Source organism: Tupaia chinensis, unplaced genomic scaffold, assembly GCF_000334495.1.
Source record: "Tupaia chinensis unplaced genomic scaffold, TupChi_1.0 Scaffold000251_1, whole genome shotgun sequence".
In the NCBI taxonomy this organism is placed as follows: domain Eukaryota; kingdom Metazoa; phylum Chordata; class Mammalia; order Scandentia; family Tupaiidae; genus Tupaia; species Tupaia belangeri.
Genome location: NW_006159731.1, coordinates 185,006 through 198,049, shown reverse-complemented (window position 1 = coordinate 198,049; position 13,044 = coordinate 185,006).

The window sequence follows — 13,044 nt, the reverse complement described above, 5'->3', positions numbered from 1 at the left end:
GGATGAATCACTGTCCACTATGTGTAAATTGAGGTGCTTATTCTTATGACCTCTTATGTTATGAGTTTAGGAGGTCTGTGACAGTGAAAGCTCATCCCTAAATAAATTCTAATGAGGCAAGTTTGGTGACCAATCAAGCCACACACAGACTTTCTTCCTCATTCATACTTAATTTTGGCTCAGTAACATTACTTGTGACAACTATGTATTAACTGCACATTATATTTAGATAACTGGAGCTTGGTCAAAAGAAAACTAACTATAGAGAGACAAGAACTGGATTCTGCATCAAGTTGTGTGACTTTGAGCAAATCACTTAAGATATTTGAGTTTTAGTTTCCTCATCTTTAAAATGGGACTAATTTGAACAAGGCACAGAGGCCAGAAAAATACACTACAATGGGTTCATAAGAACTTTTTGGAAATATTGACAGAATTAGAAAAGTCAAAGAGTTTTTGAAGTGGGTGCCATGGTTAAACACTGTTAAGAAACTATCCCCTAAATTGACATAGATTCACATGTACAAGCTTCCTCATTGCACTTAGGACCTACTTCTCATGTACATTCATATGACTTGGTTGCACTTTTTCAACATTCAGGTGACAATTGATGCATTCGTAATACAGTTTCCTTTTATCAAATACTTCGTGACCTCCATGTGGGAGGAAGAACTAGATTTACTGTGCACACGCTCAAGGCTAGACAAAGCTAGCTGAGTGCTGTGTGGAATACCCTTGTTTAATACACAAACTAGTGTTTAGTTTGAGACATGTTTCCATAGCTCCAGCTGAGAGAATAATAAAAAGAATAGCAGAAAGCTGACATCCTGGTAGGAGGCATGGTTCAGTTTTAAGGAGGTGACACAAATAGAAGGTTAGGAGGGAACTTGAATCTTGTCAGTCTGCTGTGGTTGAAAGGTCACCACTTGTCTCAGTTTTGAGGAAAGGTTATAGGCAGAGCCATGCACCACTGGGTAGATGTTTCACAGCACAAGGGCACCATAATTTCATAAGGGTGTGAGTAGGTGATAGAACCCAGCTCATGAGTTCTACTTGCCAAGCTGCTCTGGCAGAGATGGTGACTGCCCAGAGAAAAAGTAGTTTTATCATGTCTACTAAGTCACTGTTTATTGGTCAAGCCATCTGTCTGTGGAACTTCTTTGTTCTAAGTTCTACAAAGTTACCATGCAGCCTTGAGGCTCTGACTATGGCTTAGAGGAGTCTGAGAAACAGAAACAAATGTCTGCCCATATAGACTGGACCTCTGTGCACAGAGCAGTGTATTCTATGGGGAAATAATAAATTATTTATGGTATTGACATAAAACATTTGATTGCAGAGCTCAACATTTTAATGCTTAGAGCTCAGCATTTTTATTTTAGTATAAAGCTTTGCTGTCCAATGTGATAGCTACTAGACACATACATCCATTTCCATTTAAATGAGTAAGAATGAAATAAAATAAATAATTCAATTCTTCAGTTACACTAGCTACATTTCAAGTGCTTAATAGCTACAGCTACATGTGGCTGGCAGCTACCATATTGGAGAGCGCAGATTTATAGAACATGTCAATCATTGCAGAAAGTTCTGTTGGATAGCATTGGGATAATCAACTTTTTCTAGCCTGTAGATTTTTACTTGATGCACATTAAATTATTCAGGGCACTATAATAGTATTTTCTCTAGTAGATGACTGCGTTCCAGACCTAAATAGTATGTAAATGCATGTAAGAATCTTAATGTGGCTGGACAAATGCTTAAAAGATAGCAGACTTTTCTTTTTTTTAAGAATTATTTATTTAATTTTACTTATTCATTCATTTATTTTCATTTGACCAGAGAAAGACAGACACGCAGAGAGAAGGAAAGTGGAAAGCAAGCCACCCAGTCCAGGACTCGAACTGAAGTGACCAATGTGGGAGTGTCCAGCATCTTAACTACCACACCACCTGCTGGCCAGAGATAGCAGACTCTTAATAAATAGCTGTGAGATAAATACTAAAGAGTGGAGGTCTTTTGTTGGTCTTTATCCTATAAACGTTGAAGACTCTAATCTAGTAGAAATGGAGGTTAGGTGGTTTACCCAGAGAATTTTATTGCTGACTTGATCTGTGACCTCCCAGATTTATGACATTCAAAGGAGATGTAAAGAGGGATAAGGCCTTGGGTACTTTTGTTTGCCCTGGAAAAATCACTGTTTTATCCTTTCAACTGCATAAATATTTCTGAATTGTGTTTACTATTTATAGTCTAAACTTCCAATTGCTTGTCTGGATGTCTGCGGACAGGTTCTTTCTGACTCGTTGGCTTTAAATCTCATCTCTTTCAAACCATTTCCCACACATACGTAACTCCGGTAATCTTTCCTAGGTACTAAAATTCTTCATTGGATTCCAAAATACTTGTACAAATGATCAAACTTCTTAATGCAACTTATCATAAATGTATTTTATAATCTGTCCTTTGCTTGTTTCTCCAGTTTCATGTCTCACTATGCTTTCCTGGACCATCTGGGTTCTTACTAGACTGAATGGCTTTTATTTAATTAAATCTGCTTAATTTCACTACTTTTGGGTCTTTGAATTTTCTTCACCCACTGTTCCATTTTGCCGCACTCCAGTCATTGCTTAGGTGTTACTTTCTTCAGAAAGCCTTCCTTGATGTCCAAGTTCAAGTTAGCAAACTTTTATGTCACCCTCTCTACCAATTTCTCTACCCAGGTGCTCATGTAGCAGCCATGTTCTAATCTCTTACACAAGTACCACACCATCATGATTACTTTTCTTATTGTCAATTTAACCCACTAAATCCCGAAAACGCAGAAACCATGTCAATTGTGTTCCATGTTGTGTATCTAGTACATAGTTATACAAATTGGTGCTCAAAAGTATTGAAGGAATGAATGCAAGCATGACTATAAAGTAATGTTGTATTATTCCCTGGACTTTTACCTTGCCATGCTGATAAGGAACTCTGGAATTTAAAAAACCAAGTCTTTATTAGTTGCACATGAGACTGATCCAGATACCCCAGAGTCTCTTGTTGTTTTCCAATGAGGAATGTGGGTTTTATAACTTGTCAGTCTCTTCTAGCCTTGATGGTCTATCTGAATCTCTGAGTTCCTGTAACAATAAAGGCTTTTCTCTAAAAAAATGATTAATAAGGGGAATTTGGTGACTGATGGAGCTAAAGTAGATGACTTGCTGCTGTAAGAAGGGAAGTCCCTTCTCTGTGTCAAAGTGAGTGGATGCCTCTAAGTCACTAGTAATGACCTACTATGCCAGAAATAGTTTTCTGGAATCACTGTGGAATTTGGGTCTGGTTCCATGACAAGAGTGTGGGCTCAGAATGACAAGCTTTTAAGTAGTGTCAAATGTTTTATTTTCTTGTGAGGTGAATGGGTAAAATTTATTAGTGACTCAGCAAGGCTAGCCTATTTTTAGGCCTGAAGGTAAGCATGCAATACTTTAGAGAGTGGGAGACAGGCAGGAAGTGTTACCAGCTCTATTGCATCTTGTTTTATTTATAGATACTGTGTTGATTAATTTTAAATTGTCTGTATTTAATTGGGGGCCTAAAATAGATCAGACCTCTATCTTAATTCACTCATTTGACTCAAAAACGACCAAAATAAGACTCAAAAAAGACCAAAATAAGAATGTATATATGCATCACTGAAAGGTAGATGTGCTGTATTTGGGGCCTTATTTAGTGCATTGGGCATTATTAAAATACGTAGGAAAATATATCTTTCCTTCTATGAAAATTAGTTAAAGGCTCAGGAGTCAGTCCTTTAGAAAATTGTTTTTTGTCCTGATCCCCCCATGGAACAATACCCGTAACTTGTCCAGTTATTTCTCATGTGTAACACCGATCATAAGATCCAGGGAGGGAAATGTATTATTACTCAATCTGGATGAATCACTGTCCACTATGTGTAAATTGAGGTGCTTATTCTTATGACCTCTTATGTTATGAGTTTAGGAGGTCTGTGACAGTGAAAGCTCATCCCTAAATAAATTCTAATGAGGCAAGTTTGGTGACCAATCAAGCCACACACAGACTTTCTTCCTCATTCATACTTAATTTTGGCTCAGTAACATTACTTGTGACAACTATGTATTAACTGCACATTATATTTAGATAACTGGAGCTTGGTCAAAAGAAAACTAACTATAGAGAGACAAGAACTGGATTCTGCATCAAGTTGTGTGACTTTGAGCAAATCACTTAAGATATTTGAGTTTTAGTTTCCTCATCTTTAAAATGGGACTAATTTGAACAAGGCACAGAGGCCAGAAAAATACACTACAATGGGTTCATAAGATCTTTTTGGAAATATTGACAGAATTAGAAAAGTCAAAGAGTTTTTGAAGTGGGTGCCATGGTTAAACACTGTTAAGAAACTATCCCCTAAATTGACATAGATTCACATGTACAAGCTTCCTCATTGCACTTAGGACCTACTTCTCATGTACATTCATATGACTTGGTTGCACTTTTTCAACATTCAGGTGACAATTGATGCATTCGTAATACAGTTTCCTTTTATCAAATACTTCGTGACCTCCATGTGGGAGGAAGAACTAGATTTACTGTGCACACGCTCAAGGCTAGACAAAGCTAGCTGAGTGCTGTGTGGAATACCCTTGTTTAATACACAAACTAGTGTTTAGTTTGAGACATGTTTCCATAGCTCCAGCTGAGAGAATAATAAAAAGAATAGCAGAAAGCTGACATCCTGGTAGGAGGCATGGTTCAGTTTTAAGGAGGTGACACAAATAGAAGGTTAGGAGGGAACTTGAATCTTGTCAGTCTGCTGTGGTTGAAAGGTCACCACTTGTCTCAGTTTTGAGGAAAGGTTATAGGCAGAGCCATGCACCACTGGGTAGATGTTTCACAGCACAAGGGCACCATAATTTCATAAGGGTGTGAGTAGGTGATAGAACCCAGCTCATGAGTTCTACTTGCCAAGCTGCTCTGGCAGAGATGGTGACTGCCCAGAGAAAAAGTAGTTTTATCATGTCTACTAAGTCACTGTTTATTGGTCAAGCCATCTGTCTGTGGAACTTCTTTGTTCTAAGTTCTACAAAGTTACCATGCAGCCTTGAGGCTCTGACTATGGCTTAGAGGAGTCTGAGAAACAGAAACAAATGTCTGCCCATATAGACTGGACCTCTGTGCACAGAGCAGTGTATTCTATGGGGAAATAATAAATTATTTATGGTATTGACATAAAACATTTGATTGCAGAGCTCAACATTTTAATGCTTAGAGCTCAGCATTTTTATTTTAGTATAAAGCTTTGCTGTCCAATGTGATAGCTACTAGACACATACATCCATTTCCATTTAAATGAGTAAGAATGAAATAAAATAAATAATTCAATTCTTCAGTTACACTAGCTACATTTCAAGTGCTTAATAGCTACAGCTACATGTGGCTGGCAGCTACCATATTGGAGAGCGCAGATTTATAGAACATGTCAATCATTGCAGAAAGTTCTGTTGGATAGCATTGGGATAATCAACTTTTTCTAGCCTGTAGATTTTTACTTGATGCACATTAAATTATTCAGGGCACTATAATAGTATTTTCTCTAGTAGATGACTGCGTTCCAGACCTAAATAGTATGTAAATGCATGTAAGAATCTTAATGTGGTTTTCTAATTTTCTAACTCACATGGATTTTTTTTTTTTAGCCTTATTGTAATTCTATACCCTAGAGGCAACTCGGTCATTTTATGCATTTTTCCTGAAATTCACAAAAATAGATATAGCACACCCGTGTACATAAACAAATACCTTCTTTATCTTTATCACTCAAGAAGCATGCTTCATAAGTTGTTCCATATCTTGATTTTTTTTTTAAAAAAATCACAATGTCTCTTGAATGTCATTTTATATTTGTACTTAACGAACTTTTTCATTCATTGTGAGACTGTGAAATATTCCATTACGGGCTGTTATAATATTTCAAATAACTTATACATATGTCATTTCACATTTGTAGGATTATATTTATAGGATAAATTTCTGAAAGAGAAATTGCTGTGACTAGGTGATATACACTTGCAGCTTATATAGGCAAATTTTCTATAGTAAGAGCCATACTAATATGCCTGTGTATCCACACCATCATCCACAGGTTATTATTATCCTGTATTTTCCCCTTATCTTATAAGTGGAAAATTGTATGTCAGTAAAATTCTAATTTGGATTTAACTATTATGAGTGAGGAAGACAGCTCATCATGCAACATATGAAAATAATAATAATTTTTAAATTATTTTATTAATTTTTTTACGGCTCAAAGGAATACTTCTTTTAAAATAATTATTTAATTGTATTTATTTATTAATTATTTTTAAAATTTGCTACAGGGTATGTGCACTCACCAGAGAGAGAGAGAAAGAGAGAGGGAAAAAAAAGTGAGAGAGCAGGCCACCAGATTTGAGACTTGAACTGCAGTCGGTCATGTTGGAGTCCAGCACCTAAATCACCATTCCACCTGCCAGCCCTAGAATATTTCTTTATATTTAAAGTCCTCTTAACTAAGATATACTTCACACGTACTCTCCTAGATCATTATTCTCTGAATACTATGGTTTGAGTCTCAACCACCAAGTCATGTATTAGGAGTTTACTCCCCAATTGCAACAGTGTTGAGAGGTGGTACCATTAAGAAATGACTGAGTCATAAATTGTGGATAAATTAATGCTATTATTGCAGGAGTGGGTTTGTTATTGCAAACAGCTTCATTGGTGTGAAAGTAGATTTGTCATAAAAGGGAGTTTTTACTCCTCTTGTGTACTCTCTCTCTCTTCCTTTTACACTTCTGCTTTCCACTGTGTGAAGACACAGGGTCATTCCCAGGGGCTGACACCATGCTCTTGGACTTCCCAGCTTTTAGAACTATGAGCAAAATAAACCTCTGCTCTTTATAAATTACCAAGTCTCAGGTATTCTGTTACAATGGCGCAAAATGTACTAAGGCACTTGGACATGAATTGCCATATCAATATTTAACTTCTTTAATTTTAGAGATGTTTTCTTAAATTTTATTCTTATAAATTGTGATCTTCGATTATTCTTGATTTGTCCTTTGGGGACTACAATGGTATATTTATTGATTCTCTTTTATCTACCCTCCCTGTCATTTTCTCTCAAAATTAAAAAAGTCAAAATTTCTTTCTTTTCTTTCTTCACTCAGATGATCTAATTCCATGTTTTATTTATAATACTACCCATTTTCTTTTCATTTGTTTCTTCCAATTCTGTCTTCATTTATGTAGTTTGCTTGTTTCGTTTTTTTCCGAGCTTCTGTATCACATTTTGTCCCTTTGTGTCAGCATTTCATCCTTGAATTTATACTTTTGCTCTGACTCCTTTTTAATAGGATCAATTAATTCATTATTGGGAGTTATTCATCATAAGATATTTTGTTATAATTTCTCTGTGCTCTGTGGTGATTTTTTTCTAGTAATTTACTAGATATTTACTATCATGTTCAATTATGACAAAAATGTTTTCATGTCTTGAAAACTAAGCAAATGTTTAGGGGGGAGAATCTGTTCTTTTTTTTTTTGGAGAGGCTTTTGCTACAGGGAATGTGCGCTCGCTAGAAAGACAGAGAGAGACAGAGATAGAAAGTGAGAAATCACCCCCCCCCGCCCCCAGGGGGAATGGCCATGCTGCAATCCCTTCTCCTCCATTCTCCTCGCGGAATCTTGGGCACGCACGCACATGCGCCTGGTGTGAGTTTAAGACACCGGGTCTGGGTCTCGAACCGCGGTTGACTACTTGGGAATTCAGCAACATAGCCATTACGCTAACTGCTGGTCCCAGTGAATCTGTTCTTTTATGAAAAAAAGTTTCATAAAATGGGTACATTTCTTTCAAAAGAAAGGCTAAAAACATTCAGTTGTTGCAAAAATAAATCCTAAAATATATTGCTGAAAATGTCAGTTGTATACATTACAGAATATCAGGCCAGCCAGTGGTATGGTGGTTAATGCAGTTGGATCTCACATGGCCAACTGTGTGGTCAGAGTCCTTGATAAAGGAGCTCAAAAACATACTGGGCATGTGAGCATGTGTGCTCAAAATCCCAAGGAAAATGGAAGAGAAAGGATTATGCTGTGGCCATCCCCCCTGAGGGTTGGTTTTGCACTTTCTCCCTCATGCTTCCATAAGTGCACACACTCTATAGCAAAACTAAAAATAAATGAGTAAATTGCAGGATATCTACAACATGGTACCATGCTTGCACTCTTAAAATTCTTCAGGTCATCAATGGTAATAGAACATGAATTATGTTAAACATCTTGATCAATCAGCATAGTAATCTTGTTGAGATAAAATCAGGAAAATAAATTTCTTAAAAATACATATACTGGCTTATTTTTACTTTATTATTTATCCGAAAACTGCTGAATTGAACTGCAGAATTGTCCACATAGACCTTAGTCACCCTACCACTTGCTGGCCCCTGAATTCTCCTTTTAAAGGATCTCTCATTACAGTGGGAAGATCACATTTATTAATATTCGAAATCCTTTTAGTGCCTTGCACATAATAAGGACTTAATAAATTATTGTAAGTTAAAGTGAATTGAGCTGAAAGAAAAAATCCACAAGAGGAAGAGAGAATTAGGTCTATAAGGAGAAATAGATCAGTGGGTATCAGGGAGGGAGGAGTGATTGTGACTAGAAGGTTATTTGAACACTATTTGGTCTGTGAAAATTGCCTTAGACACATCTTACATAATTTCCTGAAACATACAGTTAACAGGCTCATATTTCACATCATGATTCAATTCTTCTTAAAACTAGAAAAGATTTAGCAAAAAACATTGTGTCCATCCAGGACGTCGCATTTGTTATAGGTCTCTTTAGGAAAGATTTGGAAGGAATTCTCGTCCTTCCGTGCTTTTGTTCACAACTGAAAATCTAATCCAGGTCTTGCTTCCTGGCTATAGCATCACCTAAATGATTCTTTTAAAACTTTATGTGGCATTACTTTCACAATATGAACTGAGCTTTCTTTTCTACACGTCTACCATTAAATAAAAGAAATGTACTGGGAAAAGCCAGCAGAAACTTAAGAAAACAGAGCAGTTGTCATTTCCATGGATGGGAAGACAAAATACTGACTAGTTAGAGAACAGAGTTTTGGAACATCATGTTATGAGTGATTCTGTTCCTACCAAATATATATGGGAAATATTAGTTTGGGAACTGCTGTGTGAAAAATAAAACTTTGAAACTATCATAGACTGTGTTCTATCATCACTCAGAAAGCGTAAGGAAAATGTGATTGTTCTGTCTCTAAGACAGTCATGTATTATTTCCTTATTATCTTCCTCACTTTATGACTGAGAGTCAAAGATGAACTCAATACTATCTTGAAATATTATAGGTTAAAGCTGGAAAAAATTACTATCAGATATTTAAGAAAGGTATCATTTAAATGTAAACTTTTAGGGAACTAAAAAGTAAAAACCAGACAGTAATTTTTTTGAAAATGTAATATAAGGCTACCTATTCTTCATCTCTTGATAATGTGTATGGTAGTATCTGTTTCTAGACTGGTGTGTAGTGTGTTTAGGCTGCAGACATTCATTTCACAAGCTGTAGTGATATACAGTGGTTGAAGGTATAAAATAAAATAAATGAAAAAATAATGAATTCAACAGAAAATAAAAGACTAGCTGTTGTTATTCAGGAAGAACAGTAGAGCACATGCATGGCTATTTGCTTTAATTTTCATAGATGTATCTATCTGGAAAGTCTATATTATTTGAAAGGTTAATTAAAAATAAGTTTGGTGAAATGAGTTCTTACTGCATTTGCTGCTTTGTACAACATTTAATTCTCTAATATGTGTTTTAAAATATATTTCTAGCCAACCTAAAGCAGAAATGTTGCTGGAGGAATCAACTAGGGCTTGGTAACTGACAAGTAACTATAAGTAGAACCTTAATTGGCCACTGTTTGAAAAGGTCACCAGGGGCTGGGGAGGGGTAGAAGAATCTGGTGTGCATGTGTATGTGTGCGTTTCAGTTGAAAATGTTATTTTCTAATTAGAATTACCACACATAATATATAACAGAGTCTTCATGTTCTCATTTATTCCCTGCCCCCCCCACACACTTTTTTTTTTTTCCTAACTTTCTGCTTCAGAGTTTTAGAAAGAACACTTAAGAGTTGGGCAGTAAACTGAAAAAAATAAAATAAATGAATATAGCTTGGAAGAAGTCTTGCCCAGTCCAAAGAGGCATACAGGGAGTACATGAGCAGGCAGCTTAGACGATGTACAAGAAGCTAATTATTCAGCAGCAGGAGACCCCTGCTTACCAGTTAAGGTTGGCTTTGGTAATTATTCTTACTAAAAGTTATTAAACTAGAAAGGAAAGATACAATCATCACCTTTCAGAACTTCCAGGTTTCACATGCGTTTTTGTTCCAAATATTTTACTTTTTAGAATTATCTACTTCTGTGGGATATGCTGTTTTAAGATGATTCCTTTTGTGATAGTGAGCGAGAGACAGAGGCGCACCCTCAACAGGGTCTAACCTATGATCATCTCCATCTCCAATCCTTCTAGCCAATAAGTCAGGGGAGCAAGCGCCCATAAAGTACAGGTTGACCAGGGAACTGAATTCTCAGTCTCTCAAATGGATATGGCATGTCTTAGGACTAGCAGTTAGCGTAATGGCTATGTCGCTGGACTCCCACGTAGTTGACCGCGGGTCGTGTCCCGGATCTGGGGGCTTAAACTCACGCCAGGTGTGTGTGCATACGTGCCCAAGATCCCGAGAGGAGAATGGAGGAGAAGGATTGTGACGTGGCCATCCCCCCTGGGGGGGGTGATTTCTCACTTTCTGTCTCTCTGTCTCTCCGCCTTTCTGGCAACCGCACGTACCCTATAGCAAAAACCTCTCCAAAAGAAAAAAAATGGATATGGCATGGCTTGAGCAGTGCATTTCCACTGTGCTACCAAGCTGGCTCAGAAAACACTATTTCTAAAGATATATATATATATATAGTATAGGGCATGTGAGCTGGCCAGACAGACAGAGACAGAGAGACAGTGTGAGAAATCACACCCCTGGAGGAATGGTCACACAGCAATACTGTCTCCTCCATTCTCTTCTCAAGATTTTGTGCACACACACACACACCTGGTGTGAGTTTCAAGCTGCCAGGTCTGGGATTGAAACCACGGTCGACCTGTGGTAGTCTACCACCTTAACTACTATGCCACCTGCTGGCCCCTAAAACAATACATTTTAAATAGAAACTTTGGAATTCATAACCACGTATAACCATTTATTCCAAGCCTCGATCTCTATGGAAAGTAAAAGCCCATTTTATAATCAGTTAGTTTACATCGGCTCTACCACATGATTCTTTTCCCTGGATCCCTAGCCACCTTCCCACCAACTACAGTGGTTCCCTCATTCTCTTGCACAATTAGTAGAGAGGCAACCTGAGGTCCTCTCTTTTTGACTTCCAATGGGCTAAGGCTTCACTAAAATGTCTTGCTTTCCACTTCAGCCCGCATCCTGACCCAGTTTTGGCACTTGATGATTACTTCTAGTCTAGAATTGTTAAAGGCCTCTCATCTGAGTTTTCTTCTCACCTCACACCTTTTGGTGACCTGCTTTTGTGTGTTTATTTGGCAAGTTGTCACAATATTTCTTTGCAGATGAAAGCTGCGACAGAACTTACTGAATGCATTCACAAATATATATTGTGTAGCCATTATATGATATGAATTGTTACAGAGACTGAATAGATTGCTGTAAATAAACAATCAAAATCCCTGCCTACATAAAATTTATCTTTTAGTGGGCAGAGCAGACCCTTAATTTTTTGTGACCTAACTCAGTGATGCTATTTAATAGGTACAAAGAGCCTACATCAGAAAAGTGGGGTTATAAAGGGTAAATTTCAAATAGTGGAGGCCATTATTATTCATTTAAGGTTTGCTATCTCTAGTGTTCACTAGCTCACCACCTCCAATCAGGAAATTATCTCCCTCTTATTTTATTCTGAAATATTCTATAATAGAGCTTTTCTGTATCTTGGTTATCTAGAAAACTTAATTTATCAGTTAAGACAGTGTCACAGAAATGATTAGAAGTACTTCAGGAGTCCCCCTGGTCTAGTCTTCTATAAAATCCTTTCTTGGATTCTTCATGAGACTCATTTAGTAGTCAATAAGCCTAAATGATTCAAAAGTGGTATTGCAGATTTGTTCTGATGATTCAAATAAAATTAGAAGGATGAAATACTGAAAGACATAGCAATGGCACTGATAAAGCACATACAAGCTAATTAATAGACAGTTTAGCTGCTAGAACAGTAGATAAAATAGCATTTTAGGGCATTCTGAGGGAAAGTCCAAATTCCTACATAAGCTCATTCAATTTCTTTTTGTAGCCTCAGTTTATTATGTATTTAAAAATAAGCTTTTTATGTCCTTGCAGGAAAAAAACATCCTATTTTTATTCAAACTTCTGAAGTTGATTTGGGCTTGGTTAGACCTGCTAAGCTGGTTCCATTTATAAATTTATGATGAAAGTCCAATATGTTTTCTCCAGCTGTACTTCTCTCTTATTATATATGACTGGAAAGTTTCGTTCATGTCTTTGAAGAATTCATCTCCCATTGATTGGTTCTTACTAAGTGCTGTTGACTGCTCTGAAGTTGACCTCATGGTTAGCAATGCATTCTGAGGTGAATGAGTCATTTCGTGGGCAATAGTCTTGCAACTGTGAAATCTGTGGTAGTTTCACCAGCATCTCGGCTGATTACAAATACCAGAGACACGACGGTGCCGTTTTCAGTCCTTGTACCCAAATAAGGAGAGGCAGGTTAGCTTGAAGTTGGACAGAGAAGCTGAGTATTTTATGTGAAGGAGATGGAAAGGCTCTGTAGGAGCTGGTCCACATGCAAATTTTCAAAAAGGCCAGCACTGCCCCATTCCTTTCTTCAGTGTGCTTCACATTTCTCAAATGCAGATGGGATAA